At 44.1% G+C, this 24,161-nt stretch overlaps 1 protein-coding gene and 1 long non-coding RNA gene across 2 annotated transcripts in view; one reads left to right on the forward strand and one right to left on the reverse strand.

Annotated features, from left to right (window-relative positions):
• The window catches only part of GRIP2 (glutamate receptor interacting protein 2), a 463,550-nt gene that overhangs the window by 436,881 nt on the left and 2,508 nt on the right, over positions 1-24,161 (reverse strand). The window lies entirely within an intron of this gene.
• The window catches only part of LOC120409175, a 61,701-nt gene that overhangs the window by 13,657 nt on the left and 23,883 nt on the right, over positions 1-24,161 (forward strand). The window contains exon 3 of the long non-coding RNA XR_005601177.1: positions 9,497-9,581. This is a non-coding gene — a long non-coding RNA (uncharacterized LOC120409175). The remainder of the gene's footprint in view (positions 1-9,496; positions 9,582-24,161) is intronic.

Below are 24,161 nucleotides of genomic sequence, written 5' to 3' on the forward strand. Positions count from 1 at the left end.
ATTTCTGATCCAAATATAATGCAGCTTTTGGAATCAAAGGGATTCTTTTCTTAAATCAAACAAACAAACATAAATTCCCCCCCCCCCCCCCTGCACACACACACACACACACACACACAATGTTAGGTGCTATGTACATCCCCCATCCGGAGAAAGCTGAGCAGGACAACTGAAGTACCAAATTTTTAAAAGTAACCATTAAAACCAGGAAGGAATTTGGGAAGCTGGTAGCACCAGTTTATTCAACAGCCTGTACGAGTTGTAGACCAAGCCTCAAGAGCTCTGATTTAATCTACACATTCCTTTTAATTTCTCAAACAGGCGCACATAGTTAACATGACAACGAGCAACATGTTGAGAGTGTGTGTGTTTCTGGTAATTTATAACCTCAATTTTACTCCCAGTGGCCAGCATTTAAAATACAACCTTATCCAAGCACCTCCACGGCAAGGCTTCATAAAAACACTAAAAGATAACAATTGTAAAATTCTGAAAACATAAATTACAGACCCATAATGGGAGGTTTAAAGTCTCCAGTTCACTTGGAACAGAAGTGAAGCCATAAATTAGAAGAAATGCATGCTCCAGAGGAATACCTCCTTGCTAGATTTCACTTTATACACTCAGAATAAATTACCATTGTAGACAGGGGTAGAGCTGTTTACTTATTTTGCTAAAAAATGGATGCCATGGAATGGATTTATTGAGAGTACAATATATTATTTCCTAGAGTACCTTGCTGGATGGCAAGCGGAAATGTAATTATTATTAACTAAACTCTTAGGCCAGCGTGACAGACTTTTTGCTAAGTGTACAATAACCGTTTAGCAAGAACCTGTTGGAAAACAACATAGGGATCTGGAACACATCAAGAGCAGCCAGCTAAGCCCTTGAAATACTAATAATGCTCTTTTCATTTCTATTGCCTAAAGTTTTAAAACTCCAGGAATGTCATGCTCCTATAGCCTCTATGTAGAAATTGGTGCACATTGGCTGTAAAGCAACTAAGCATTTATATTGAAAATGGGAATAAAACAGATTATGTGTATAAGAAAGAAACATTCTTATTTTATTGTGACCAAATGTATTCTAGATGCTAGAGAACACACACAGAAAGACAGAATCCCCATTCCAAAGATCTTACACTCTAATTAACTCAATTAACCACATTATTTCCCTAGTTATTGGGGTACTCCTTAAATCAAGGCACTGAGACTCAGCGGCGAAGTAAATAAACTATAAGCTTTATTGATCATATCTACACTTCACGGGCATGTACATAAACTACATCACTGACTGATCTCACAAAGTCCAATCCTAGCATGCACTGGGCGCAGTGTGGAGAACCTGTGAAGGATTCTCTGGGAGCAGGCTCCTCCTTGGTTATCAAGCTCAGGAATCTAGAGGCAGGAGAAGGTGACAGTGATGAAGGTGCAAGATGGTTTAGGATTTTAACTGTAAGATAAAACGGAGAACAGCAGCAAATAAGCACAGGATGAATATTAATCTCAAACCACGGGAACTGGTCTGAATTATTTAAATGTGCTCACTTTTATCTCACACTGATTTACATTTATTTAGCACTTCTCATAGAAAAGGATCCCAGACCATTTTACAAACTGATTAATAATAATGATTCACATTTACAGAGCATTTTCAATTTAAATAAATATCACAAGATGCTGCTCAAAACATTGATTCAGCCTCACAGTTTCCTGTTCTATCCACTAGACAACATTTCCTTGGTGCATGTGGATCACTTCATTTTCCACTACATAATGTATCCCGGTCTGGGGTGTTACATGCCGACTGTTTAAACAGGCTGCAAAGTTCTCTGAAGAGGAAACATGCTGTAAAGCTGATTACCATTTATATGAAGCAGTGCCAGTAATACTACTCAGCAGTTTGAGACAGGAAGTGAACATCTCAAAGTACAGGAAACACTTTGCTTTGCCCAAGAGGGATGAGGGCCATGGCCCCACTGCCATTTCCCGGTCCACCCTGCAGATGTAGCAAGCATTTAGTAGCACCAAATCAGTGGATTCCCTGAGATCTACAGATCCCTTGTGCCTTTGCATTGGCGCTACACTCTCTTTGGGGAAATCAGGTAATTTCATGTAGTAACTTACCTGCTAAAGTTCCCCCAGGTTATCGGGGGAGCCTGACAGTGTAAGAAGCCAGACAGTAGCAGTCCACCTGCCCCCTTCTCTTTCACTCTTTCCTATCCATGATGCCCCATCAGAAGAACTTATCTTGGGGAAGAGGGAAGATGAAGACTAGGATACAGAGGCAGCAGTCAAATTCCTCCAATCCCCCTGCAGTGGTGAAAGGGGTGACATGGCCCAATGTAATTAACCCAGCTGAAACCAGGACACTAACACCCTATGTCCTGAGAAGGAAGCTGAGGGAACCTTACACTGCATTAACTTGAGAAAAAACATAGCCCCTGGGAAGCAGTAAGAATGTGGTTTCTCTGCGCAACAAGCCTGTCTGAGCTCTTCTTGGATGTCTGCATCTTCCACGGGACAGGATCCTCCCAATTGAGTCCTATTTGCATTGTCACTTGAGATCCCTTTGCCCATTAGGAATCTGCCTCATCTCCATTTTTATTAATAAACTCTGACATTAACCTTTTGCCCAGCTTTCAATTACTGCTCCTCTCATGCCTCGTGCTGCTGGTAAGTGCTTCTGCACCAGCCTTCGGATGCTTCCCAGAATTACCAGCACCCCTCCACCTCTGCTCTCTCCTTTCTTGCTTGAGCACTCTTCATGCTCACTCCATGCTCTGAACGCAGTCAGGCACCCAGCAGTGATACCATGGTGGAGAGGAGCAGAAGGGCAAGGGCATAAGTTGGAGAGAGAGAGAGAGAGACAGAGGGATTTGTCAAATTAAAACCATGGCCGTTGGGTAATTCAAACATTCCCAGACAAGTAGCGCACTGGTGGGACCTCCCCAGTACCAGGGCTTTGCCCTGGTTGCCTGTCCTTCATTACAAAGACTGTACAGAAAGAGTGCAGCATGGGAGACCAGCTGTTCCAGGGAAGGGCTGCGATGAGCCCTAAATAGAGAGCGTGTATCCTCAGTTTTGCCTCCCAGCCATATAGCGGCATTGGGATTTGTTTCCTTGATGCTAATGACTCTCGAAGCCGCCTGCTTCTGCCCAGAGTACAGTAGGTAGAAGCATGGCACACAGTCAAGAACAGCGGTTCTCAACCCGCGGCCCAGTTAGCACACAGCTGCGGCCTAGCTGTGTGCTAAAAAAAAAAAAAAAAATCAAAATTTGCGGCTCTGATCTGAAAGGGGGCAGGGCTGGCTGAGGAGGAGACAGCATCTGGCAGCCTGCTGGAGCGCTCCTGCCAGCAGGGGGCTGGTGAGTGTTGCAGGGGGGCAGGGTGTAGGAGAGTGGGTGTCTGGGCAGGTTTTTGGGGAGGGGGTACACTCTGGGCAGTGAGGGGGTGGGGGACGCTGGAAACTAGGGGTTTGTGGTGGTGCTGCAGCTCACCAAGACTTTAGGCTGCTCGGCCCCACGTGGCGCGTCCTGGCTGCCTGGCCCTGCTGTGTGGGGTGCTGGGTCCAGACCTGCAGTGCGGGTCCCAGCTGCCCAGCCCATGCCCAGGGCTCTGCTCCTGGCACAACTCTGTGGAAGGGTCTCTGAGTGTGGGGCACTGGGCATGGGGATTGTGGGGAGCTCGGAGGGCACTGTGGTTCTGTGGACACATTGTGGGCTGAGGTTGAGAACCACTGGTCAAGAGCAATGGCTGGCGTGAAGGAGCATCTGTAATTCCCCTTTCAGCAGACCTCATTCAGGTTAATCTATCACTAGCGTTTAATGACAGCATGAGGGGGTTGTTCCTTTTCCAACAGCTCCTTATTTTAACCCACTTTCCCCTACTAAAAGAAATCAATGAGCCCCTGAAATAACATTATCCCAGCAGGGTGGTGTTTTACCATCTTTCTGACACTGAAAGCACACACCAGGTTAGGCTCCTCTATTGTGGTGCTTGCTCACTTGTGATAAGACACAAGAGTGGACTTACGCTCCAGTGGGAGACTGCTGTGAGTTATGCAAAGGGCTGGGATTCAGGATACCTGACTCGTTCCCTGACTCTGCCACTGACTTATTTTGTGACCTTGGGCAAGTCACTTTGCCTCTCGGCTTCTTATTTCCCTCCTCTGCAAAATGGGAATAACTCTGACTGGAGCCGAGCTGAATTTTACATAACAAATATGGCAATTTCACATTCAGACAAAGCAGTCACAATTTCAAACATGTCACATTTAGCTGCAAAACTCAGCAAACTCCAATACATCCAAAAATCCAATTAGTAAAAAACAGAGAAAACATTTTTAAAACCCCACCAATTCCCCCCACCCCAAAAAGTTATTCTGCCCTTTTGCTTAGTTAATGTTTATCCACATGCTCCTAGGGACCAAGTCCTCACATGCCAGAGATCAAGAAACAATCATGATGCTCTGGAATGACCTCACACAGAAAACTGATAGATGACAAAAACACCATATCACCTGTGGGTGAACGCTTTTCACACAGTGCTCACTCAATATCTGATATTTCAGTCCTCATCCTCAAAGGAAACCTACACAACACCTTCAAAGACAAGTGTAGGAGCTTAAATTCATAATTTGGCTAGATATTAAAAATCATAGTCTTAATAAAGATGCTGTATAGATGGCTTAATACAATCTGTAAACCACTAACCCCCTGCAGAGGCTGTCAGAGTTGCCTCCCCATTCTGAACTTTAGGGTACAGATGTGGGAACCCCCATGAAGACCCCCTAAGCTTATTTCTACCAGCTTGGGTTAAAAACTCCCCTATTCCTTGGATTAAGTAACACTGCCACCATCAAGTTATTTAAACAAACATTTAGGGAGGGCCACTTGGAGCCCTACCTTCCCCAAATATCCCCCCAAATCCCTACACCCCTTTTCCTGGGCAGTCTTGAGAATAATCCCCCAAGCCCCTACACCCCCTTTCCTGGGGAGACTTGAGAATAATATCCTCACAAATTGGTACAGGTGAACACAGACCCAAACCCTTGGATCTTAAAACGATGAAAAAAACAATCAGGTTCTTAGAAGAAGAATTTTAACTAAAGAAAAGGTAAAAGAATTACCTCTGTAAAATCAGGATGGTAAGTACTTTACAGAATAACAAAAGACTCAAGAACATAGAGGATCTCCCCTCTAGGCAAAACCTTAAAGTTACAAATCCAGGGATAAACTTCCATCTAGACAAGGAAAATCACAAGTCAAAATAAAAGGAAGCTAACGCATTCCCTTATTATTACATACGAATTCTAATGGAGTTGGATTGCTTGCCTTCTTGATCTGTCTCCGGCAAGCACACAGAACAGACAAAGAACAGACAAACCAAAGCCTTTTCCCCCCTCCCCAGATTTGAAAGTATCTTGTCCCCTTATTGGTCCTTTTGGTCAGGTGCCAGCTAGGTTACCTGAGCTTCTTAACCCTTCACAGGTAAAAGTATTTTGTGCCTTTGGCCAGGCGGGATTTTATAGTACTGTATACAGAAAGGTGGTTACCCTTCCCTTTATATTTATGACAGAGGCGTTAATGGGCCACTTCACCTTGAACGGTCCGTTAACATATATTTTAACTGCTTACTCCAAACAATCTGTTCCACCTTGTATTTAGCTTTAACATTCTGAGCACCTTTCCCACACCTGAAGAGCTCTGTGCAGCTCGACAATTTGTCTCTCTCACCAACAGAAGTTGGTCCAATAAAAGATATTACCTCACCCACCTTGTGTCAATACCACAACATCAAGGTATTTATGCTACATGATAGGAGCTATTTTACCTCCAACATGCAGCCCTGGCTAACACAGTATGTCGGAACTGTCTAATATTTTAATATCTTGCCCTTGGCTAACCAACTAAGCTGGCTAGCAGCAGGTTTACAAGGTGACAGGCTGCTAGAAAGCAGGCTTCATAAACTGTCAGATCAGCTCTGTGGAGTATTTTATCACAGGATAATCTGCAGCGTTCATATGGTAAATCTTTAATAAGGAAAAACAATAAGGAGTCCTTGTGGCACCTTAGAGATTAACAAATTTATTTGGGCATAAGCTTTCGTGGGCTAGAACCCACTTCACTGGATGCATGAAGTGGAAAATACAGAGCAGGTATAAATACATGAAAGGATGGGGGTTGCTTTACAAGGACTCCTCATTGTTTTTGCTGATACAAAGTAACATGGCTACCACTCTGAAATCTTTAACAAGGGGAATTCCTAGCAGAGAGGGAGGAGGGGGTTTAGCAGTTTGGCAATAGGACACAGAATCTTTCACTTCCTAGGCCTGGTCTACATTACAGAGTTAGGTTGATATAAGCTGCCTTACGTCGACCTAACTCTTTAAGTGTCTACACTACAATGTTGCTCCCACTCATGTAAGTCACGCACTGTGCCGACGTAATAACTCCACCTCTGTGAGAGGTGTAGCACTTAGGTCAATGCAGTTAGGTCAAAGCAGTGTCAATGTAGACACTGTGTTGTTTACATCAGCCTGTTTTGGCTGTTAGCCAGGGTCGGCTCCAGGCACCAGTGCAGCAGAGCAGGGCAGGTGCTTGGAGCGGCCAACGGAGAGGGGCGGCACGTCCGGCTCTTCAGCGGCAGGTCCCTCATTCCCTTTTGGAGGGAAGAACATGCCGCCGAATTGCTGCCGAAGAATGAAGCGGCAGCAGTAGAGCTGCCGCCGAAGTGCTGCCGATCACGGCTTTTTTTCCCTTTTTTTTTTTCTGTCACTTGGGGCGGCAAAAACACTGGAGCCGGCCCTGCTGTCAGCTCCCACCTGGGGTGAATTTCCCATACTGACAGTTAAATTGGTGCAAGCACTCCTGATGAGGACATGCATCACCGACAAAAGAAGCTAGTGTGGATATGCAAAACCGATTTAATTCCTGCAGTGGCTGTGTGTCGACATAACTGAAGTCAACTTAATTTTGTAGTGTAGACTTGCCTTTAGTCACTGGTTCAAATGTAGCCCAAATCTGTAGCAACCAAAACTCATGACTACCTGGAAGCTGTTTTGTGGCCTAAGTGAAATTAACTGATGGTCTGAAAACACAGTTTCTAGTGGAGAAGAGTCCACATCACAGAAAAAGCCACTGTCATAACTGGCATTAACTGGTACTATCATGAGCCATGGCAACAAGGACTGAGTTGGTCCTGAAGGCTGAACCATTCTCCAAAAGTCTCCTGATCAGGTTTGAGGCCACATTACCAGGCGACAGCATGGGGGAAACGTGCACTGCTGCTGCCCAACACACTTGCTCTCTGGATACAGAGAGGACCTCTACTGCCAGGTCTAATTTAATCCAGAATTACATTTACTAAAACAGGGGAGTTCCTTAGCAAAGGAGGCCATCTTTCCCCTGGTCCCTTTTAATGTAAGTCCCGACACAGACTGGCTGAAGAAGTCGGTCTCCCATTTCTATTTAGATGGGCATGTTATAAACACCCGATCATTCTAGTACCTGAGCACAAATGACCTCCTCCCAGGGTAATTCAGCAGAGCTCATTCACACAAGTAGTGGAATGGCACCTATTGCCCACTGCTGAATAGGTACTAATGTTGGGATTTCCAAAGGAGTTGCAGGGAGCGAGAGGCCCAGTTCCCATCGAGTCAGCAGCCTCAAATAGGAAATAACTGGCAAAACAGAGCGTTGCTGGAGCTCCACTCTTCCTGAACAGCTGGGTCCTATTTGCCCCCTTCCTCCCCAATCCATTCTTTATCACGTTCTATTTCCCTGCTCTCCTCCAACAGTGCATGGGTTTTGTGCAGTCAGGCAATAAATACAAAGCACAGTGTTGTTAACTATTGCCATCTTTCACTCAAAGCTCACAAACCTCACATCACGTTTTACAGATTGGAACAGAGACCCACAGAGGTTCCACACACATGACTTGCCCAAGGTCACACAACAAGGCAGTGGCAGAGCTGGGATCAGAACTCAGATTGCCTGACTCATAATCAAACCACTAGGCAACACTCCTTTTATTGTGCTTCTTACTCCTGCCAGCCCAGTCCCCATATACGACAGGCCACAGCTGCTCTGGACAACAATGTTGTATGGGAGTTAGCATTTGGGGGAGCAGATGGATAGCAAAGAATGGCACAAATTGCTCCCTTGCTGAAGGCACAATTTCTTCTTTTAATTATTTAAAGCCATAAAGAGGATGCCATTTGCGGCAGTTTTGTCTGCCCTAAATTACTACTGTGCAGTGCCTGAGCCTTGGCAAGAGCTAAACTCACTGCCCAGGCACGCCACCCTAAACTGCTTCTCTGTTAGGGTGGCATCTGGAGTGGCAGAGCAAGGGAGATTTATATGCAGGCCCATGGAGTATGTTCAGATTTTATTTAAGAGGCCATGATATGCTCACTTCTGGCAGCTATGCTCCCGGTGAGGGCTGAAAGGGAAATGTTTCAGTGGATAAACCTTTGAACTATAATCCACTTGTGAGTCCTAGGAAGCAAGGCAAGGAGAAGAGCTCCAGCTACTGCCTGATTTCTACAATGTAGATCTTATCTTCCCACTCTGGGCTCTGCTCCCCGCCAACTCCCCTCATAAATATGCTGATGTTGGAGGAGCGAACAGACAATGCAATCAAAGTGGGACAGGGAGTGTCAAAAGCAAAATTATAATGGACATTCAAAAAACATCTCCATAAATACTGCGCATCCTTGACAGCACATGGGAGCGGGGGAGGAAAGAAAGAAACAACTGATCATCCTTGCACTGGACGCCTGAAGCTCAGATAGTACAGGCTAAGAGAAAGCACTGCAGAAGACAAATTTAAACCCCAAGGCAGTTGTGCAACTAGAGTTCTGGGTTGAGTTGTTAACAGCCCCTGATTTGTCAGGAGTTGATTGCTTGGCAGAATCGTTGGAAATGGGATATGTATGTCAGGAGCCCAAAATACAGACACTTAGAAGGTAAATTGGTGACACTGATTGCAACTTTTAGGGCACTAAAAATTGTTTGCTCAGTAAAATGATAAATAAGGTGGCCCTTCGTTCTCAGGACCTTCTGAAAAAGAAAAATACAAACTGCAAACTCTGGGCACAATGGCGTGTCTCAATCCTACACAGGCAGGATGGGGAGTGAGGTGGAGAAAGAGACAGCCTCCAACTCACTCAAAAGGAGCCTGGCTCCTGTGTTTATCATCAGTTTAACCCGTTCACTTAGCCAAAAGCTGGTTGCAAATGCTGGTTTAAAAAAGGGCTGAAAATATTTCTCTTTAATCCTCATTCACTTTCCAGCAACTGCTATTGATTTCTGTGTTACGGAGTTAAAACGGCTCTTGTCTTTCATCTCCTCTCAATGCAAACAACTCCACTGGAGATTCACTCATATTTCCTGGGACAGAGCATTAGCTCTGAGATTGGCTCTTCCGAGCCTGGATCTTTCAACTGATCTAAACTAAAGACTGTTCCTTATTTTAAATCATCCTGTAGGTCGACAAGGAGCCCAGCCGTCAACAGAAATCAGAAGCCAAGCGAAGACTGCAAGTGTTGCTGTGAGTGACTGCATGATGTGATGGTGAGTTTAAAGAAAGAAAGAAACATACAAGCCGGGGTCTAATTGAGGAAAAGAAAAGAGAATAATGTTGCTTTCATTACTGCCTCCAAACCACAAGACTAATGAGCAAGACATTGCTCTTTAACCTTCACGTAATCAAAGCATAGAAGAGACAAGGCTCGTGACTAGGGCCATGCTGATGTACCGCAGGTTCCTACTCACCATCTTGGTCCCTCAGAGCATAGAACGGTGTTATGGATTAATCCCCTACCAGTGGTGAGCTCTCCTGCTCTCTGACAAGCTCTCTCCCCGGACATCAGGACCACGGGAGCAGTTCTTTATCCGGCTATAGAGCATCTTGCTGCTGTAGGAATTCATGACATTTGACCCTCATGTCCCCACTGAAGACAGATAGCTAACTAGGCCTGCTTGAAGTGGGAAATTACCATTTCTTAAAGGAAAACCCACAAAAAGGGGTCCTGAGGGGAGGAGAGCTCCATATGGTTTCCCCCAATTGCTCTGTCACAAGGATGATCGGTCCTGTAGTCAATGCCCACCCCCTGCACAAGCAGAGGTGGGGGCAGTCCATGTGGATCTCGGGGGCACATTTGGGCATGCAAGAAAGAGGATCACTGTTTCAGGTTATGAGATTAAATTAAGCAAGCAAAATTTAATCTGAACATAAAATAAATCCTAGCAGGGGCCCCTATTAAGGTGCTAATCCCTAGCATGGATATAGCCATCTACAAACATTAACTGATTAGCCCGCATAGCCCCCCTGTAAAATAGTGACAAGGAAACTCAGGCAGATTCATGTGCATGGCAATTTTCAAAGGACCTCAGTTGGGCAACTCAGCAGAGAACCTGGGGACTCGTTTCAGGCACCCAGACAACACAGCGAATTTTTGAAGGATAGCACAGGCAGTGCTTCCTCCTGCAGGATACCAGGACTGTCTGGAACAGAAGCAATAGCAAATGATCCTGCCCTGGCCAGGTATGTGTGGCCACAGGGTACGTCAACACTGCAAAATATATATATATCCCACAGCAGCAATTCTCAGAGCCTGGACCAACTGATTTGGGCTCTGTGACATTATGAGTGTAATACAATATCTCACTGAAAGGTGACATAGGGCCAGAAAGAGTTAATTAACTCACAGACTGACCTGACCCATGGCCGAACTTTAAAGACTTGTTAGGAAGATATGTAAATGAATAGAGCTTTGAAATGCAAGGCTGCATTGTTAGAGATAGAAGGGTAGATGCTTGTTCAGGTCTTGTGATGTAAGCAAACAACTCTTGTCTGTTACTATGGCTTTGATTTAAAAAAAAAAGGAGTATTAATATTTAGGAAGACACTTGAGTGAAATAGTATTATTGTCTATATGTCTCTTTGAAGGTTGTGATAACCTGTATCTGAACTGTTTAATGGATAAACTACCCTGTGCTATTTGCCATAATGTTTAGGAGAAGGAAAGTTAAGCCTATTGTTTTCTCAGGCCAAAAGGCTGCTGAATATGTATAAAAACCTGGGACATGATCCTTCTTCATCTCAGATCTGCTTTGGGTTTCAAGAGGGGGAAACCTTAAGCCACAAGGTTTGAGGTCCCCAGTCATTGACTGGAGTCACACTGAATATGGACATTGGACTATAACCTATGGACTATTTCTAAAAGGACTTTTGGCAACTACAAACTCATCTCTGCTATGTATCTGAACCTCAAGTACTGAATTCAAGTCTGTAGGTATATTGATCTTTTAATCAACACTCTATATCTTTTCTTTTTAAATAAATTTTAGTTTAGTTGACAAGAATTGACTATAAGTGTGTATTTTGGGTAAGATCTAAACTATAATTGGACCCTGGTGCGTGGCTGATCCTTTGAGGTTGGAAGAACATTTTCTTTTATATGATGAGATAAGATTTTCAATAATCATCATCATATCTGACATCTGTGTCTGGACGGAGGCCTGAGGCTGGTCACTTTAAGGGAACTGCATTATTTGGACTTCTGAGTAACCAGTGAGGTAATATAGAGGCTGTTTTGTGCTGGCTTGGTAAATCTAAATATTGGAATATCCACCAGCGTTTGGGGTTTCTCTGCCCCATTTTGTTTGCAGTTCACCCTGACTGAGTGACCTCAGTGGGCTCCCACGGGCAGCATCGTTACAGGCTCACAGGCCTCATGTTATTCAGCTGAAAACAGCAGTGTAGATGCTTCCATTTGGGCTGGAGCCCAGGCTCTGAAACCCGTAGAGATGGGGTAGGTCTCAGAGCCTTAGTGGGAACAACTACACCGCTATTTTTAGGCCTGTAGTGCAAGCCCCACAAGCCTGAGTCAGTTGACCAGGGCTCTGAAACTTGCTGCCCCAGGGGGAAGGGTTCTGCAGTGCAGACACACCCAAAGTACCTAACAGGAACTCTCCATCTCCAGTGACACTTGCTGCACTCACTGACACCTTGTTTCACTCTCTCGTTGCGCTTTATCTTTTACCCCCTTTTGCCCAATAGTTTCACTAAAGCTTCGCTAGAGACAGACAGGCATGTAGGAAAGCCCTCCACAAAATTCCCCACATCCCACTCGACCATTCTGCCTTCCCCCGTATCATACAACATTCTACTCTTCCACTGCTGGGATTTTCCTGGGCAGACGCTGCCAACGGTGCTAAACTATGTGGTGTTTCAATGATTATTATTATCTATCCGTATTGTGGAAGAGGCCTCAACCCAAATAGGGGCCTCATTTCACTAGATGCTGCATAATCATATAGTCCTCCTTGCACCAAAAAGAGTCAGTGTGGACAAATGTTGATAGAGATCTGAGAAACTGTGCTGAGCTCCTCCCCTCCCCCCTCAACTCATCTCACATAGGGTATGGCTACACTTGAGAGTTGCAGCGCTGGGAGTTACAGCGCTGGTCGTACAGCTGTGTAGGGAAAGCGCTGGTGTGTGGCCACACTCACAGCTACCAGCACTGCAGTGTGGCCACATTTGCAGCGGAGTTGGGAGTGGTGCATTATGGGCAGCTATCCCAGCGTTCAAGTGGCAGCAACATGCTTTTCAAAAGAGGGGGGTGGGGTGCAGTGTGACAGGGACCGGGGGGAGAGAGAGAGTGGATTTTTGGAGCCGACACTGTATCAGCTCCCTGCCTTGCAAAATCAGAAAAATTTCCCGACCCCTTACTCTTAACTGCAAACAGCCTGCAGACCAGATAAGCGGCTGCTCTAACGGACTCCCTTTCTCCCCCTCCCCCCGCTGTTTCTCTCCTCAAGCAAACACTCATCCCCCTGCCTGCCTCATTCACAGCAAGGTAGTGGGTTATCTCATTTGATTGTTCACAATCAGTTACAGATTGATCACAGCAAACAGGAGCTGTGTTTGTTTTTTAGATAAGCAGCTCCCGGAGCCCCGAGTTCACAATAAAACAAAGAGAGGCAGCATAACAAAACAAAGAGAGTAATTTAGTTAAAAGCATTCTGGGATATCTCCTAATACTCTGGAGGCCAATAACAGTGCTGGTGTGTGGCCACACTTTATGAGCAGCGCTGTAGCACCAGCGCTGCAATCGTTATACCCCAAGCAGACCCAGGTGTACAGCCAGCGCTGCAGCCAGGGAGTTGCAGCGCTGGATGTGCCCTGCAGGTGTGGACAGTTACTAATTGCAGCGCTGGAAAGCCTCCACCAGCGCTGCAACTCTCAAGTGTAGCCATACCCATAGGATCCAAGTTGAAATCTCCCACGGGTCTCCAAAAGCTGAACATACAAAATGGGAAATGACTGCCTAGGAATGAGTACTGCAGAAAGGGATCTGGGGGTCACAGTGGATCACAAGTTAAATATACAAGTCAACAGTGTAACACTGTTGCCAAAAAAACAAGGATAATTCTGGAATCTATCAGCAGGAGTGTTGTAAGCAAGACATGAGAAGTAATTCTTCCACTCTACTCTGTGCTAATTAGACCTCAGCTGGAGTATTGTGTCCAGTTCTGGGTGCCACATTTCAGGAAAGATGTGGACAAAATGGAGAAAGTCCAGAGAAGAGCAACAAAAATGATGAAAGGTCTAGAAAACATGACCTGTGAGGAGAGATTGAAAAAACTGGGTTTGTTTAGTCTGGAGAAGAGAAGACTGAGAGGGGACATGATAACAGTTTTCAAGTACATTAAAGGTTGTTACAAGGAGGAGGGAGATAAATTGTTCTCGTTAACCTCTGAGGATAGGATAAGAAGCAATGGGCTTAAATTGCAGCCAGGGTGGTTTAGGTTGGACATTAGGAAAAACTTCCTAACTGTCAGGGTGGTTAAGCACTGCAGTAAATTGCCTAGGGAGGTTGTAGGATCTCCGTCATTTTAGATTTTTAAGAGCAGGTTAGACAAACACCTGTCATGGATAGTCTAAATAATACTTAGTCCTGCCATGAGTGCAGGGGACAGGACTAGATGACCTCTCGAGGTCCCTTCCAGTCCTATGATTCTAATTAATTATTCCATGTAGGGAGCAGTTCCTCCCCTTTTCATTACACAGGCAGTGTTCGGACATTAGCTGAGACCCTTATTTCCTTGTGCAGATGAAATGAAGTGTCACTCAAATGACTAAAAGCATCACATTAGCAGAGAAGGTGACAACATCTATAATCCGAATAAATATATAAAGTATCTTCTAACGTCTGCAACCAAGAGCACACCAAGGTTAATATAACTACTAAAATGAAGCTCTGTAATACTTTGGTCACTATAGCAATAGAATAGTTTGACAGAAAATGTACATTATTTAACAGGACAACACAACAACTTGAAGACTGTGCAACTGAATTTATTTTGCAGCTTCGGAGAGAGTCTTCTGCCCTCTGCTCACCAGAAGGGAGCAATTAAGTTGGCAGGGTCAATGACATCTTCCACGTAATGCATGGATTTAATTGCATCCTGATCCCTAACGTTCCTTTGAACTCAAACAGCACATAGTAGCCCCTTCTGCTTAAATGCAGTGCAGGCTCACCTGACGCTGAACATGTCAGCGGAAAGCATGTTCGATTGAATGAATTCGCTGCTGGAAGGCAACATTTTCAAAACTGTCATTGGAATCAGTGAATTTAGTTTGAGCCAAAGACAGTTCTGGCTGGAAAAATCAGAGCCAGTAGTTACCGGATGCCAAGAATATCTAACATTAATGAAAGGGGAAAAAAATAGATAAAATGGAAATAATTATGAACTTAGAAACCGTGTATGTTTCTTTTGTTCTATATAAATTACTTCATATTCCAGGAATAAAAGGATAGAGGAGGTAGCTCACTCCCCTAACAAAGCAAGATGACTGGAAAAATTATTACACATGAATTCTAAAACAAAAAGCTTCATTACTCTTTCTTTCTATGGAACAAGTCCACAGGAACATCAAAAGTAATTGGACAAAATGCAAACCCTTTGAATAGAAACTGTTTTATCACAGCGTGAGATTCAGCTGACTTAAGCACCGGAAAGAAGAGAACCTACCATCCTCTATAAGGACCAGTGCACCAGTGTGGAATCTATTCCCTTGCAATGTTTCTCATCATAACCCTCAGTCAAGGCTGGGACTCACTCTGATTTCAGTTATATTGATGTAAATCCACAATAGATATATTAATTTCAGGAAAGTTATTCCTGATTTACATTGGTGTAATGATCTGTATTTTCCCCAGCATGTGGGTCTAAGAAGCATATGCAGTGTTGTTGTAACCATGGTGGTCCCAAGATATTAGAGAAACAAAATGAGTGAGGTAATATCTTTTATTGGACCAACTTCTGTTGGTGAGAGAGAAGCACAATCTATAGACAACCAAGGTCTGATTTTCAGAAGTGTTAATGTAACGCCAATAGACCACGGTTGTTGGTAGGCAAGATTGAACCTGGGACCTCTGGAGCTAATGCCTGAGCTTCTACTCTATGAGCTAAAAGTCACAGGCCTCTTAGCCAAGGCTGTAGCCAGCTCATCAATCTTTAGGTGGTTTAGGTGCCACTAGAGGGGGACAGAGCACCACACCCAGCAGGCATGTGTTACAGCATTAGTGTAGACCAGCCCTTAGTTTAAGTTGAACTAAGATATACTAGTTCAGTTACGTAACTGAAGTCAACATAAATTAGGTCAACTTTCAGACAGTGGTGTCTATACCGCACTATGTAGACAGGAGACAGTCTCCCATCGACATAGCTTCTGCCTCTCGGGGAGGTGGAGTACAGACGTCAACGGGAGAGTGCTCTGCCATCGACTTAGCATGTTATCAGCAGACCCGCTAAATCGATACTGCTGCATTGATCGCAGCAGTGCCGATTTAGCTGGTATTGTAGACATGGCCTTAGTGTCTGCAACTCCAGTGGAATTCAGTGGGAACTGGAGTTGCTCAGTTCATATGAAAAAAAATGGCCCTTAATGATTCAGGGGTTATTTCCCATTACATTCATGCCAGTTGTTTGTACCCACTAAGGGAAGATTACAGTAAATAAGCTTTCCTTCCCCTGCAACCAACCCAACGGTTTGCTGGACATTCCAAGTCGTGCTTTATGTACCTTTCCCAACATAATGTGTGATATGGGAACCTTTAAAGCTCAAGAACTAGGACTGCAGTCACAAGTTACCATACTGGACTTTAATCTCTAAAGGCCAGGGCTCTGTTTAAGTGAATTTAGTGCTCTAAAACCTGCCTGGTTGACAGTCTTAGGACTTGCCTATATGGGGAAGTTCCCTGGTGTAGCTACACCAGAATAATTATCCCATTATAGTCATACTAGTATAAGTCTCTGTGCGGACACTCAATACTAGAATAAAAAAGTGACTTTATTCCAATATAAATACTCTGCTTTATTATAGCTATTATAGTATAGCTATGCCAGGAAATTTCCACATGTAGGTAAGGAGGTCCCGGATGACTGCCAAAAGGCTAATGTAGTGCCCATCTTTTAAAAAGGGAAGGAGGAGGATTGGGGGAACTACAGGCCAGTCAGCTTCACCTCAGTCCCTGGAAAAATCATGGAGCAGGTCCTCAAGGAATCAATTCTGAACCACTTAGAGGAGAGGAAAGTGATCAGGAACAGTCAGCATGGATTCACCAAGGGCAAGTCATGCCTGACTAACCTAATTGCCTTCTAGGATGAGATAACTGGCTCTGAGGATGAGGGGAAAGCAGTGAACATGTTATTCCTTGACTTTAGCAAAGCTTTTGATACGGTCTTCCACAGTATTCTTTAACTTGTCAGCAAGAAGTATGGTCTGGATGAAAGGACTATAATATGGATAGAAAGCTAGCTAGATCGTCAGGCTCAACGGGTAATAATCAATCGCTCCATGTCTAGTTGGCAGCCAGTATCAAGCGGAGTGCCCCAGGGGTCGGTCCTGGGGCCGGTTTTGTTCAACATCTTCATTAAGGATCTGGAGGATGGCGTGGACTGCACTCTCAGCAAGTTTGCAGATGACACTAAACTGGGAGGAGTGGTAGATATGCTGGAGGGTAGGGATAGGATACAGAGGGACCTAGACAAATTAGAGGATTGGGCCAAAAGAAATCTGATGAGGTTCAGCAAGGACAAGTACAGAGTCCTGCACTTAGGACAGAAGAATCCCATGCACTGCTACAGTCGACGAACCGAATGGCTAGGCAGCAGTTCTGCAGAAAAGGACCTAGGGGTTACAGTGGACGAGAAACTGGATATGAGTCAACAGTGTGCCCTTGTTGCAAGAAGGCTAATGGCATTTTGGGCTGTAGAAGTAGGGGCATTGCCAGCAGATCGAGGGACGTGATCATTCCTCTCTATTCGACAGTGGTGAGGCCTCATCTGGAGTACTGTGTCCAGTTCTGAGCCCCACTCTACAAAAAGGATGTGGAAAAATTGGAAAAAGAGTCCAGCGGAGGGCAACAAAAATGATTAGGGAGCTGGAGCCTCCAGCGGCCCAGCACCCCAGCAGGCGCGCGGCGGCATTGTCCCGGCAGGCGGCGGCGGCGGCATCCGGCCGGCGGCCCTTCATGCAGTCGCCGGAGCGAGGTCCACCCGGCCCAGCAGACAGCACGCCCGCCAGGCATGACTGCGGAGAGTCCCCTCTTCTCACGAGCTCCCAGCCCCGCAGGGGCCGGCGGCGGCGGCGTGCTGCGCTTTCGGCTCGGGACCAGGCTCCAGGCACAACTGCAGATGCTCCACCGGAGCCGCAGAATCAGCGCACCCGCCGCAGACACTTCTGCCCCGGCCGCGGGACCGGGGAAGGGCGGCGAGCGCGCCGCCCTGCTTGGGGCGGCGTAATTTCTAAAGCCGCCCCTGGCTGGAGCACATAATTTATGAGGAGAGGCTGAGGGAACTGGGATTATTTAGTCTGCAGAAGAAAAGAATGAGGGGGGATTTGATAGCTGCTTTCAACTATCTGAAAGGGGGTTCCAAAGAGGATGGATCTAGACTGCTGTCAGTGGTACCAGATGACAGAACAAGGAGCAATGGTCTCAAGTTGCAGTGGGGGAGGTTTAGTTTGGATATTAGGAAAAACTTCTTCACTAGGAGGGTGGTGAAGCACTGGAATGGGTCACCTAGGGAGGTGGTGGAATCTCCTTCCTTAGAGGTTTTTAAGGTCAGGCTTGACCAAGCCCTGGCTGGGATGATTTAGTTGGGGATTGGTCCTGCTTTGAGCAGGGGGTTGGACTAGATGACCTCCTGAGATCCCTTCCAACCCTGATATTCTATGGTTCTAAGCCCTTTGGAACTGAAGGGCTCTATTCACCCACAAAACAAGTATAATATGAGCAATGAATGGCAATGCCTGTTTTTTCCCCCGCCCCAGTGGCCTCTCTACTGAGAACCAGACTTAAAGAACTAAGGCCACAGACAGCCTTCGGGTGGTTTTGTCACTAACATGCTGATCTGAATTTGAAACTCTGAGATACAAGTGAATGGCACTAGAGACAGGACTCTATCGTGCAAGTCATCCTTCCCTCCAAGAGCAGGTTTGGACGTCACTAGCTTGCCAGTGAAAATTAGCATTGAATCTCCTCTCGAGCCCATCTGGATATTGGGCCACATCATATAAGCTGCCCACAACTTTGTGGTAATTTGGCATGATCAGCAGCAGCCTCTCAGAACAAGCCCAGGAATGGAAAAGGCAGGGTGCCAGCAGCTAGAAGCGTGGCGGATTTGCAGAGCACCCACGCTAGATTACTGTTATTAATTTCTATTTATAAAAAGGCAACTACTGGGAACTCTCATATAAATTATATAAACAATGTTCAATCCACACACCCCACCATTTCCCACTAACAAAATTCCCCAATCCCACAAAATTCTCAGCCCCCATCAAGAAGCCCCTCACTCCCCATAAGCTGTTTCAGAGTTTTACCCTCCTTGCAGCGTGCTCTGAGCGCCAACAGACCCAGGCTATTCCCGAACCCGAGAACAGGGAGAGTAGCTTCCAAAGCTGAAGGACCCTCGTGGACAGTACTCTTCCCCCAGCTTCCTCTCTTTGAAATGAAGGTTGAACCAGCTTGAGGTGTCTCCACTGATTGCAACTGCCGCAGTATGGCACAAGCAGAGTGGAGGTCTCCGAAGTCAGATAGTGCCAAGTCGTTGCAGCCAGCACTATGCCACTGCATGTAGTATTGTGCCAGGATTAACATTTTGTCACTGCTCATGAAAAGCCTCTTTTCTGGAAAGACCTGTACAATAGCCCATCCAAGTGAATACAAAATTATAGCCATGTTGGAGAATTCTGTAGCCTTGTTCAAAAAGACAGTTATAAACTATCTTGTTTTTATAGCCATTTTTCAGAATCCCAGGTTTCATCCCTATGAAAGACTTTTCCATAAGGGTTGACTGTTATGGCAAAGTCAGGGACCAACACCACACCTGAAACAGGCACAGTGTGCCAGAGAGTTTTGGGGGGGGCGGGGATGGGAGAGGTCCCGGGAAGCACTTACCCAAAACACACTGATGTCACAGCTATTTGTCCCTCATTTTAAGTGGTGCCGCATGCACATCAACATTTTAATGAAAGAAAAAGAACCGATCACGGTCTAGTAGGATTTGCTCTGCCTGTCCTATCAGTTTGATGAATGAACATTGTCCTTTAAGCATTACTACCACAGACTTAAAGCCATTCTAATTCCCTACCATACGTTGTTGGAGGTCAGAACCTCTATTTGAACACTTTGTTTAAAAGCAGTGGCCTGTATAATTAGTATTGCCAACAAACTGCGGCCCATAAATTTCTAAGCACCATGTGTGCAGCTCTTCATCTCTGGCAAAGCTTAGATGCACTGTAAAGTTAGGTGCTGGTATCTAGAAATATATTAGAAGACACACTGTATATACAGACAACCGTAAAGTCTTTTCAGCCTTTTGGCACCCAAACACTTACTATTTGTAACTACTGCAATCCAGCAGAACTTCTTTATTAAAAAGGTGCCAATAAGATATTAAACCACATTACTGTAGGTTCAAACACGGGGATTCTTCAAAGCAAGACACCATGCTAAAACTGCATAGCATCAGCCTGCTATTTAAATGCATTTATAGTAAAACCTTGCTAATTCTCATTAATAAGTAGGAGATGTATTGAGAGTTACTGAGTTAGGTCCTGATCCTACCCACACTAATTTAAGCAGGTGAATAGTACAACTGATTTCAAGTTAAGCATGTGTGTAAGAGTTTGCAGCACTGTAAAGTTAGGTGCTGGTATCTAGAAATATATTAGAAGACACACTGTATATACAGACAACCGTAAAGTCTTTTCAGCCTTTTGGCACCCAAACACTTACTATTTGTAACTACTGCAATCCAGCAGAACTTCTTTATTAAAAAGGTGCCAATAAGATATTAAACCACATTACTGTAGGTTCAAACACGGGGATTCTTCAAAGCAAGACACCATGCTAAAACTGCATAGCATCAGCCTGCTATTTAAATGCATTTATAGTAAAACCTTGCTAATTCTCATTAATAAGTAGGAGATGTATTGAGAGTTACTGAGTTAGGTCCTGATCCTACCCACACTAATTTAAGCAGGTGAATAGTACAACTGATTTCAAGTTAAGCATGTGTGTAAGAGTTTGCAGTATTGGGGTCTTCAGGGGTAAGTGAACAAGCACATTAAAAAATAATGCAAGTTCTTTTCCATTTGCCGGATTCTTTTTATATTTTATTCTGTCTTACAGTCTCATGTACTACATATATATATACAGATGCCATTTTTATGAAGTCCCTCAAAAATCTGTATATTTTCTGATAAGTTAATTGTGAGATTCACAAATTCCCCATCCTTGACTTACTGGGGCACTGCACTTCGAGATGTTATCATACATAAATAGAATCCCATTCCTAGACAGGATCATATCATTTCACAGTTCTGAAAAAAAATTGCCATCATTTATGGATGTAACTGAGGGCAGAATCTGGACTAGATTTTTATAGCACAGCAGCAGCAGCTGAGATCTTCAACATATAGATGCTGTTACATTTCAAATGTAAATTTAAACACTTCCATCAAAATTATGAAAAACACTGCTTGTAACAGTCGAAAACTACTTCCAGATTCCCACTTACTGTGTCAAGTTTAACCCACTGATATTTAGCATGGATTATCCCACTGCAAGGTACGCAAGTAACATTTTATCCCATAATTTCCATGTTTATTCTTTCATTTTACAAATCAAAACACATCATCAAGCATTTCTTCTTCCTAGGCTGCATATGCACGGATCTACCACGGGAAACCTCTGCCCACAACCCTAACAATCAGCGTGACCACAAAGCCCATAAAATTACATTGTACACTGCTACAGCTGTTTCCTAGGTAACCAGCATGAAGCCACATAAACTGACTGGATGCAGTGGATGGAAATAAACAGCAGCGACATAATCCTGTAACATTTTGACTTTTCAAGAACAGCTTTAACTTGTCACAAATTTATTCTTTTATCTTCCCCAGTCCATTTGCATGTGAGGAGTCAGTAACTCAGTTTAGATTTTATAATCCCCCTGTATTACTCCAAGGGGCGGGGGAGGGGGGGAAATCACCACACTGGGCTTTGTAATGTACAAATTATAGGCCAAACCTTGAAGTCCTTACTCAAACAAAATGTCATTGAAGTCAGTGGGAGTTTTTCCACAGTAAAGATTTCATGATTTGGTCCTATATTAGTGACCTACACCTTTATAATCACAGCCTATACTTGTCCCCAGTAGTATATGAATCACATCTAAGGACTGTGTAATGGTGTCTAGATATGAGAGTGACTACATAGGTAGATATAGCTATTATATTACTCATACTTGTTATGACAAAAATGTCTTATTCTCTTGTTCAGTAGATAAGACTTAGCCCTATGTCTTTATGGCCACACTCTGCCCTTGGTTGCTTACAGGTACTGAAATCAATGGGAACTCTCCCTCCTACCCACCCACCCACATGTATGCACAACCCTGAAATCAGAATGTGGCCTTTATTTTTTCCCCACTACTGACATGCTGAGAAAACCATGAATAAGGGCACAGTCCTGCAGTCCTTACTCAAGCTAAATTCCCATTAAGAACTGCAGCATCAGGTAGTTAAATCCTCCTTACAAGCATTGTGGGCCATAACCTGCAGTCTTCACATAGGCTTCATTCACAAGCCACTGAAATCAGCAGGATAGTTTTCTCCAACAGGACTGCAGGAAGTGGCCTCACAACTAACCAGTGATGAGCAGAATTAACACGATATAGTTTGTTCTGCCACTCTTGAGTTATCATGATTGTTAGAAATTCAGCGACACATAATATTGCTCCAGCCTTTATCAGTTTATAATTTATGTGGTACTACTTGGCAAATAATCCAATATAATAAACTATAATAAGGGAATTGTATCTTACTGTGTGATACTGTAATTAAGAACATGATTATAAAGCGTGAGTACAAAGTGTGTAATTAAGGACATGATTATAAAGCATGCAGGCAAGGTAGATTTGTTTGTGTGGCTGCCTTACCAGGGAATTTCCAGCCTTCAAGCCAGATCCTGCAAACTGTCAGCTGAGCGATACTTATGCAATATGGCCTGACCCAAAGCCACTGAAGTTAATGGGAGTCTTTCCATTGACTTCAATGTGCTTTGCATCTGGCCCATAATGGTGTTGATGGACCTTTTCACGTGAATAAGGAAGTAGTCACAGGAACTGGTCCTTGACTTGGAAAGAACAAGGCCGTTTACATAGATAGCACATGTGTTGGGGGTAAGGTAAATTGGAATCTTACTGGCAACATTCAACTTTTTTAAAGTCATTAATGTCAATTCTTTCTCAGAATTAAAAAAAAAACCCAACAATTGTACATACCATGAAACTCTTTTTTGATGGAGAATGAGAATTTATTCATGATCACAGCCGTTTTGTGCTTTCTCCTGGGATCATACAGCAAAACAAGTGTATAAAGAAAATACCCGTTGTTGGTTTTTGCTTAAAATATGAATGAATGCCATATTTCAGCACAGCCCGTGTGAATTTTGTGTATTTTAACTATGTTACTTAATACGCTTGACCCTTTGAACACCATTCTCGATTAATGAAGCTCCCACTCTTGTACAGAATAGCTGAAAGTAGCAAGCGATGCCCATTGCAGCAATATGGAGTAATCAAAACGTACCACTCATTTTCATAGACTTAAATATAGTCCTTTTCATGACTAGCAGAACATTTACTTCGGAAACTCAGGGCTATGGGCTATGTGCAAAATTTACACACTGCGTGGTGAGTGTGTGTTGCTCTTGCAGTGCTGTCGCTCCTAGTCGTGGGATGGCTGAACTGAAAATGCCACATTTGAACAATCAGAAAGAGACAACAGGCAGAGATAATTTGTTCAAAAAAAGGATAACTAGAAAATAATATTAATAGGATGTTTGGAGTTTGGCTTGACCAAAAAAAAAAAATCTAAACAAAATCCTGTTTTCAGGATGCTGTTATACAAGACAAGATGTGAAACTTTCTCTGGTGCTTAGTTATACATTGTACTGTGTCTGTTAAAATATTAGTACTACAAAATTTTAACTGGGCCCATATCTGTTTTCCCCATAGAAGGGCAACAGAGTCTTGCACTGAAATATGAACAGCTGACTATTTAGCATTGTAAAAAAAGAAAATACCTGGTAGAAAAGGGAAGGAGATCTCTTCCCTGCATATCCTCACCACTAGTCCATTGCCATACATATAGCTTGTCCTCTACACATCAAACCAGCTTGTCACGCTCCCTATCCTGCAAGATTTCTTCTTTCAGATGGTTAATCAGACAGTAGTTAAGTCATAACTTCCAAAGACAAACTGCTCTTGAGCTGTGCAAGGAACTAAGGACAATGTTATAGGGGAATCTGGTAAACAGCCTATAAGAATATGGATAATGTACCAGCATACTCAGGTAAGAAACCCACTGCAGTGCTGTGTGTGTCAGAGGAGGGGGGGACAAATGAGGGGAAAGTCAATTTCAAAGACACGGGAAGGAAGAACCATTAAATATCTGTGCAAGTCATAGAAAGTAATAAAACCAATCATGTTAAAACAATGCAGCTAGTACTTCAGGAGCTCAGTACTGTAAATACTGCTTAAGAATTACTGGTCTCCAAACCTCCATTG

This window comes from Mauremys reevesii, linkage group 7, assembly GCF_016161935.1.
Source record: "Mauremys reevesii isolate NIE-2019 linkage group 7, ASM1616193v1, whole genome shotgun sequence".
Lineage (NCBI taxonomy): Eukaryota > Metazoa > Chordata > Testudines > Geoemydidae > Mauremys > Mauremys reevesii.